The 7,148-nt window shown below is 44.9% G+C and overlaps 1 protein-coding gene across 1 annotated transcript in view; it reads right to left on the bottom strand.

Annotated features, from left to right (window-relative positions):
• Positions 1–6,629, bottom strand: part of SGSM3 (small G protein signaling modulator 3) — a 29,847-nt gene extending 23,218 nt beyond the window's left edge. Inside the window, exon 1 of the mRNA XM_031057806.1 lies at positions 6,576–6,629. The gene's annotated coding sequence lies outside the window, so the exon portion shown is untranslated. The remainder of the gene's footprint in view (positions 1–6,575) is intronic.
• Positions 6,630–7,148: the final 519 nt, after the last annotated feature.

The raw sequence follows: 7,148 nt of genomic DNA, 5'->3' as shown, positions 1-7,148 counted from the left end.
GAAAGGTTCCTGCTGTGGCACATGGAGACACTGCCCTGGGCACTGCCCTCAGAGCCAGGTGTTTCCAAGAGAAGGTGCTGAGGCACTGAATAAGCCCTTCCAGCATCACAGGAACTGGGAAGAAGGTTCCCTGACACAGCCAGGCACCACCAAGTATGAGCCAGGAGGAGGAGGAGGAGATCTGACATGTGGGATATAAACTAAAGCAACTCTCTAAGCTCTCCTAGCCAGGAGATAGCAAGTAACAAAAGGGGCACCACAAAGCTTGTGAAACCACATGTGTGAAACTGCTGTTATTTGCAACGTACACACTTCTGAAATAAAGCAACAGTAAGAAATACAAAGGAAAAAATACATCAGATCTAACAAACATTAATGGCAACTCCCAAACCCTCATCACTACAAAATTAAAACCAGTTTAACCCACACATTAAGGAGCATCTCCCATGTTTAAAGGCAATTTAAGTTTCTTATATGAAGCAATTGTGGTCACACAGCAGGCAGTCTTCATATTTTGAAGAAATGTATTTTTTGCTAAAATGCAAATAGTACCTGTTAATCACAGATTTACTTTTTGAATTCAAAGTCCAAAACAAATCACACCACCATTGTTTCCAGCCTGCAGGAACACAGGTGTGATGTACCTGAAAAAGAAGGCTACAATGGAAGCATGCAGTCAGCATCAGGTACAGCCATTTGAAGAACTTCACCTGCAACACCTTTGTTGGAGTTGCAAACACACATGCAGGATTACGTCCAATTAGTTTATTTTCTAGTGCAGGTGTCCTTTAGAAATTGATGTTTGCAAAGGAGTCCTCTGAATTTACTTCCACTTGGAAATAGTGTGCCTCCCCTGGACACACACTGGCTCTTCTACACAGCTGCAGTTTGAGAGAATTAAATTAGCTGGCTCCTGGCAAATACCAGACAGCAATCTCCTGCTGCCTGTGTTTTACCTGCTTGGCCTCTTTTGCTTAGGGGATCTCCACCTAAGCCTGTGGTGGTTGGGCCTGGATGTGCTAAGCACAAAATGACACTGTCTGGAGCCTTTCAGTAAGGACCCTTATTTTGGGACAGAAAATCCTTCCCAAGAGTGTTCTTCCCCCACTGATTAAAAAAAAAAAATCCACCAGAAAGGCATCACACCTCTAGCACGCTGCACAGAAGGCAAACATTTTGCCAAGCAACGTTTTTGTATCCTGAAAACTTTACAACCAGCAACTATGCAGGAACCTCCTCTGAGTATCATCAGAAGGAACAGAATAAGAATAACAATTTTTTCTAGAATAATTTTCATTCACTGTTACAAGAACTGCACCTCTGTTCTGACAGTTACAACACCTCTTCTGACAGTAAGCTAGCACGGGAAAAACTCTGTTTTCCTTTATGTTTAATGAACAGAAAGCAACAGTGTATGCAGTAAATCCCACTGCCACCTCTGGATTGTCAGCTGCTTTTCACTGCTCTCTATTCTCTTCCTTTGTTAAGAAAGAAAGTTTTGGAAGAGAGAGAAGTGATTGAAAGTCATAGCACCCATCAGGAGGCTGTGCACGTAGGTGTAGTTCTAGAAGCCTCTTCCAGCTCAGCTTTTGAAATCCCAAGTAGATTGTATCCAATTTAATATCTCCCTCTCTCAGAAATCAGATAAAAGCTCTATACTGAACCAGGCAGTTCAATTTTGTCTTCTCACAACCAGAAAACTTAAATTTTCCATATTTTAATTCTGATTTGCTCAACGAAATGTCCAAGGGAACTCTCAGCAGGATGCCCTTGGCCTTCCTTCCCTTCCCCCATCAGCGTCTCCCTCAAGTCAGGCAAAGGCATATCCTGGAGCTGCAAATGCCATTAGTCCACAAGTCAATATTTGCTTTGCACACAGAGTCAGAAGAGAACTCCAGCCTCACAAACAAATACATAAGTGAGCAAAGAGCAGCCACACACCTGACCAAGGGGGGCAGACAAGATGCAGACAGCTCCTGTCCCTCACACCCTGACAGCCTGGCTTTGTACAAAATGCAGAATCCCACACAGACCCGGACACAGGCACTGGTTAAGGAGTCAATATGGTGTTAGTGAACCTGGCTCATCCCAAACTTCCTGTCTGAGGCTTACAAACCAGACCAGCCTCACACTGCTTTGGGTGTCGAGCAACATGTACAAATGCAGGCTGGAAGCGCTGAGGTGGCCTTCAGGCTTCCTCTCTACAACATGACTGGGAATGAAGAGCTGGGAACTTGAACTGCCCTCACCCCACTCCTTGTAGTACTGGAAGTGAAGCAGAGATGCACCAGAAGCTTAGGGCAGGTCTCAAACGGGGGATGAGAGACCTGGAGAGCAGCGAGGGGGAGGCTTGCAGAGCCAGGCAGGCAGGGGAGCTGCTGCCAGGTTACACCACTGACTGCAGAGGCACCACCCAGGACTCCAGTGCTGCCCAGTCATCAACTGAAAGCGTTTCCTCCCAGCTGCCTTAGGGCACTGTAAGAGCAACAGAGACAGCAAAAAGTAAACTGGAACTCTGTGTCTCCTGCCATAAAGCACCTTGCAGATTCCTGCCCTCACTGGAAACCTAATTCTGGGCAGAAATGTAACTAAAAGATACTTCCATGTAACAGTTCTGCTCCTTGCACGGCTCGGTGTCCAGCAATGCCCGCTGCAATGACAGAGAGAGCTCCAGTGGAGCTGAAGCTGCCGAACTATGTAAACTATCAGTTTACACAAAAGGAACAAAACAAGTAACTTGCAGTTTTGTTCCCACTGCATCTCCATTTTGAAAATAAGGATGTGAAAAAGCGGAAACCTGATTCCTACCACTTATGTATTGGACAGACAGATCACAGATGGACTGAACCACAGTTCAATGTGTCAGTCTTGTCCCAGAAACACCCCTATGTAACACTGGCTTATGGAGAATGCAGATATCCTACACATCAACAGATATTTGATTTCCAGAGCAGAACTGCCTTTTATTTACCTGCAAAGCAAACAGCATGCCAGCTAAGCATGAACTCTGTGGAGAACCTCTTGTTAGCCAAGACCCTCGGGATCAGAGGAAGAGGAGGAGTTTCCCCTTTCCCAGTACTCCCATTATTTGAGTAGTGAAAAGATATGTGACAGGACTGGAGAGTTCTCCTTGCAACTCACACAAGAGGATTACAGTCAAGTACAGAAACAACGGTTTTGGGGTTTTCTACCTGCATCAAATGAAGTTAGAAAGAGAGGCCAGGATACAAACTCGCATGGTGTTCACTCTCACTGCACAGCAAAATTCTCCTTGCTTTCAACACAGAGGCAAGAAAACCTGTATGTGCCAAAAAAGGCAGGCCTGCAGTCACCCCAGTCTTCAAGGCTTAGGGTAAAGGCAATTCCCTGCTAAACACCACTATGCAAATATAAACCAAAGGTTTCTCATTAGTGTCTAAACATATCTTCCATGAGGGTCAAGTACTGCACAATAAATGGGAATTTTCACCCAAATAAGCACAGTACAGGACCAAGGCACTTCTGCAGAGCTCTACAGAAATTTGTTTTCCCAGAAAAATTTCAGAAGAGTTGTTTACCTTCTGGTCCATTGCAAGACTGTAAACTATGAGATGTGTGTGGAAAGCAATCAACCACAACTGTCCAGTTTCATTTGAATACAGAAACTTGAAAGAAAATATTCCTGTTAGAGATGTGGGGCTGTACCAACCAAAGAAAGGATAAAAGACACTACTGACAGTTATTTAAAGTCAGGTATTAAGAAGTCTTTTATATCACACTCCTGTCCTGAGTGGTGACAAGCAGTGCCACCTGAGGCTGTCTCCATCACCAGCCCTGTAGGCTCACCCAGGTGGAAGTTTGATTCTCAAGCTGGTCTCATCCTACTGCTCCCAGTGACAATGGAACAAGGGCCTGAACAATGGCTCTTCCTTGACAGGGCCTCAGAGGATTGGCAGAGGTTTTGCTGTCATGGTTTGCTGTCACCTTGGTGAGGCACAGGAAAGGCTTGCTTCAGGTCACTCTCCTGCAGCTCTGTTTTGTTACTGTTTGCTCCGATATTCACAAAAAAGTCAGATTCACTTCACAGGACTCTAAGCAGGTCTTGTTTCATTTGGTTCAGAAAATGGCTTTTAAGGCAAGTATATCCCACAGCATTCAAAACTTTTCCTTCAGGGCTTTGTCTTTACAGGAGTCAACTTTCTGAAGAGGTTAGTAACACTCAAAACACCTCTCAGGCCTGTTTGCAAAACTCTTATCTAGCATGTCGTGTTGGACTACTTAGATCTTGCTCCTGCAGAAATTTATGTGCACAGATAACTTAAGAGGAAAAAAAGCAAAATATACAAGGATTGTTAACATTTGTAACAAAACAAGACAAAACCTCTGATATTTCCTGATTCCGTGGATCAGGAAGATTTCTTCTCCAGAGAAAAAAAGAACTGTCAGGTTGTGGACTTTTTTCTAATCTCTGAATCATCAAATACTTCCCAGCCAGCACTTACTGGGCAGTAACAACAGTTCTTGTAGTCATACCAATACCAATTATTATGGGAATGCCCACCAGTTCTGTAAATGTTTGTGTGTTCATCCCAACACTCTCTTCTCTTCACCTATAACACAAGCCTGCTTCCATTTCTTCCAGGGCGTTTTCCTTAAGTCAGGAACAAAACTACTCTGTTACCAATGTAACTGGTTACACTCCAGTTTGAAAAAATATGAGAGCTCCTCAAAGACAAAACAAATGTGGCAAGACATCCTTCTCTGCCCCACAGGGTGCCAACAGTAACACAGCTGACAAGTGGGATTTTCCCCAGCACTCCCAGATAATCTGCCTGTGTAAACTTTATGTATCAAAATCCTTGACCCTGGGATAAAAAGTGGCAGAGAAAGAAGTTTAGACAAGTCTTTGTGTGGCTGAGGACACAAACGTGAAGTACCAAAACCTCTCAATCTCTTAAGGGACACTTAGGACACCATATCCACAACACAGAATGAAGCTGTTTGTTTACCTCCTCCTACTGGACAGTTGCAAATTCTCTGTATCTTATCCATTTGAATTAGGGTAGGATCTAGAATAACCAGTGTGATACAGATCACCAGCAAGGGTCATTGCTGATTTAGCTAGAAAAGCTGTAGGGCCACATACACCAAAATATAAACCTTACTTTTACCACTGCAGATAAAGTTGCAATACTCCTTAGGATTTATTTTTTTAATGTTTTTGTTACTTCTGATGTGTTGGTGAGAGGGTTGCAATTAACAGCCAGGAAGAGGCATCATTCCAACCATTTCCAAAACAGTTAATGCCTCAAACATGGTATCACTAGTTCCTTTGTCAAAGCATCCCAAATACCAAACACGGGAAATAATTTTGCAACACACAAATCAATTCACCAAGCATGGGACTAAGACTGGCAGCTCTCACACAGACCGCTTAACCAGTAATCTCTACTGTTACCACGTCACCTTAGGTAAGACATTAAGTTTTAAAAGCCAAATATTTTGATTACTGCCTGTCTTTTAATATCGTCAAAGTTCTTCAGAACACTGAGACTGGCAGAGGATCCCACCTTATGGGAAAGTGACAGGTTAAATGCACAGCAAAGAAGAAAACCCTAAACAACATTAGCAGAGACCCCTAAAACTGGAGAATTATTTCAGTCCTGAGCAAGCAGGTACTTTCCTCACCTCAATTCTATCATTCCCTGATCAGTGCAATTCCTCCAGAAATATGCCCCTCCTCTCTGCTGCCCCTCAGGAACTCCCTTCATCCTTCTTTAGAAGAAGAGTCACTATGAATGACAGCTCCCTAAGAATATCAAACCACATTATCAAAATGTTATCATAAACAGGAATTAAAAGAGGCAGTGTTTGTCATTTCAGTCTGTTAAATACAGAATGAACACTATAGTAACATGACACAACCAGTCCCCACCCTGACCTCTTCAATTACATGTCATGCCTCTTCTCACCCTCTTCCTTCCCTTTTACTTTATGAATTCTCCAGAGCAGGAATTCAGCTTTCTTTTCTGCATAGGGACAGTCACACACACATTGTGTGGATCCAGAAATAAAATATGAAATTGAATTTTGTTCCAGTGGCTGTTTCTTTCCAGGCCATCACTCCAGACTCTGTAGCAGCTGAAAAACTAATCTAGAATTCAGATTATCCAGCAAGCAACTGTATCCTGATCAACAGCTCAGCAAAATCACAGCAGTGCCCCAACTCCTGCTAGGCTGACAGCTCCTTCTTGAGTGATTTTCAGATCCAGTCTTGCACTACTAAAACCCCACTGATCTTAATTCGAGTAAGGCTGCTTCACTCCCATCTATTTGCACTAAAGGATCCTCCATTTCCTCAAGGCACTGTTCTTCCTTTATTCCCACTTCCCCCCTTAAAAAAAAATCACAGCAAGCCATGAAGAGTAGGGCTGAGACATCATGAAGTAGGAAGCTATGACATCACATAAACTCCCCACACACCAACACTGAAACTGACTTGTTTAGGAAAGCACCTGCTTAAATTCAGCATCCCTCAAAAAAATTAGGAAGGAAGCAAAGCCACATATAGGAAATTTTTTCTGTCCCGCTCTTACCAGTTCTGTAAAGAGACATCAAGAGCTGTCCCAGAGCCCACAGCCACTGCCTGCAACGAGATTTAAATCCGCGTGACTGAGGCTCTTTGCTTCCTTGGATTTACATCAGCAGGTACATCTGCCTCCTGCTCTTCTCCTAACATTTATTATAGCTGACAATCACAGGGCCTGCAGCACGTCTGTTTGTGCCCATTGCCTAGAGGATACTGCCATATTTCCATCTGTGTTTCGTGAGTGCTCCTTCCCTCCAGCCAGACAGGAGACAGACAGTCTCTCCTCCGGGGCACCTCCGAAAAGGCGCAGGCGTGCAGAGCAGCCCAGTATGGCAGAGCAGGACCCCCGGGAGTCGCAGCCACGGGGGCAGAAGAGGCGGGTTAGAGGAGAGGCACGTCCCGGGGAGCACGGGGAGCGCAGCCGGGAGAAGCGGGGCGCAGGGAGAACGTGCCCCGGGCAGCGCAGACGGGAAGCACAGCGTGAGTCACTCCCGGAGCCAGACCCTGCGTCAGCGCGGCTGGTGCGCGGAGCCTTCGTCGCGCCGGGGTCCCTCCCGGCTCCCCCGCCCCGGCCCGGCCC

The sequence above is a fragment of the Geospiza fortis genome, unplaced genomic scaffold (assembly GCF_000277835.1).
Source record: "Geospiza fortis unplaced genomic scaffold, GeoFor_1.0 scaffold173, whole genome shotgun sequence".
Classification (NCBI taxonomy): domain Eukaryota; kingdom Metazoa; phylum Chordata; class Aves; order Passeriformes; family Thraupidae; genus Geospiza; species Geospiza fortis.
Note: the sequence above shows the minus strand (reverse complement) of the source record. Positions and strands in the feature narration are given on the sequence as shown.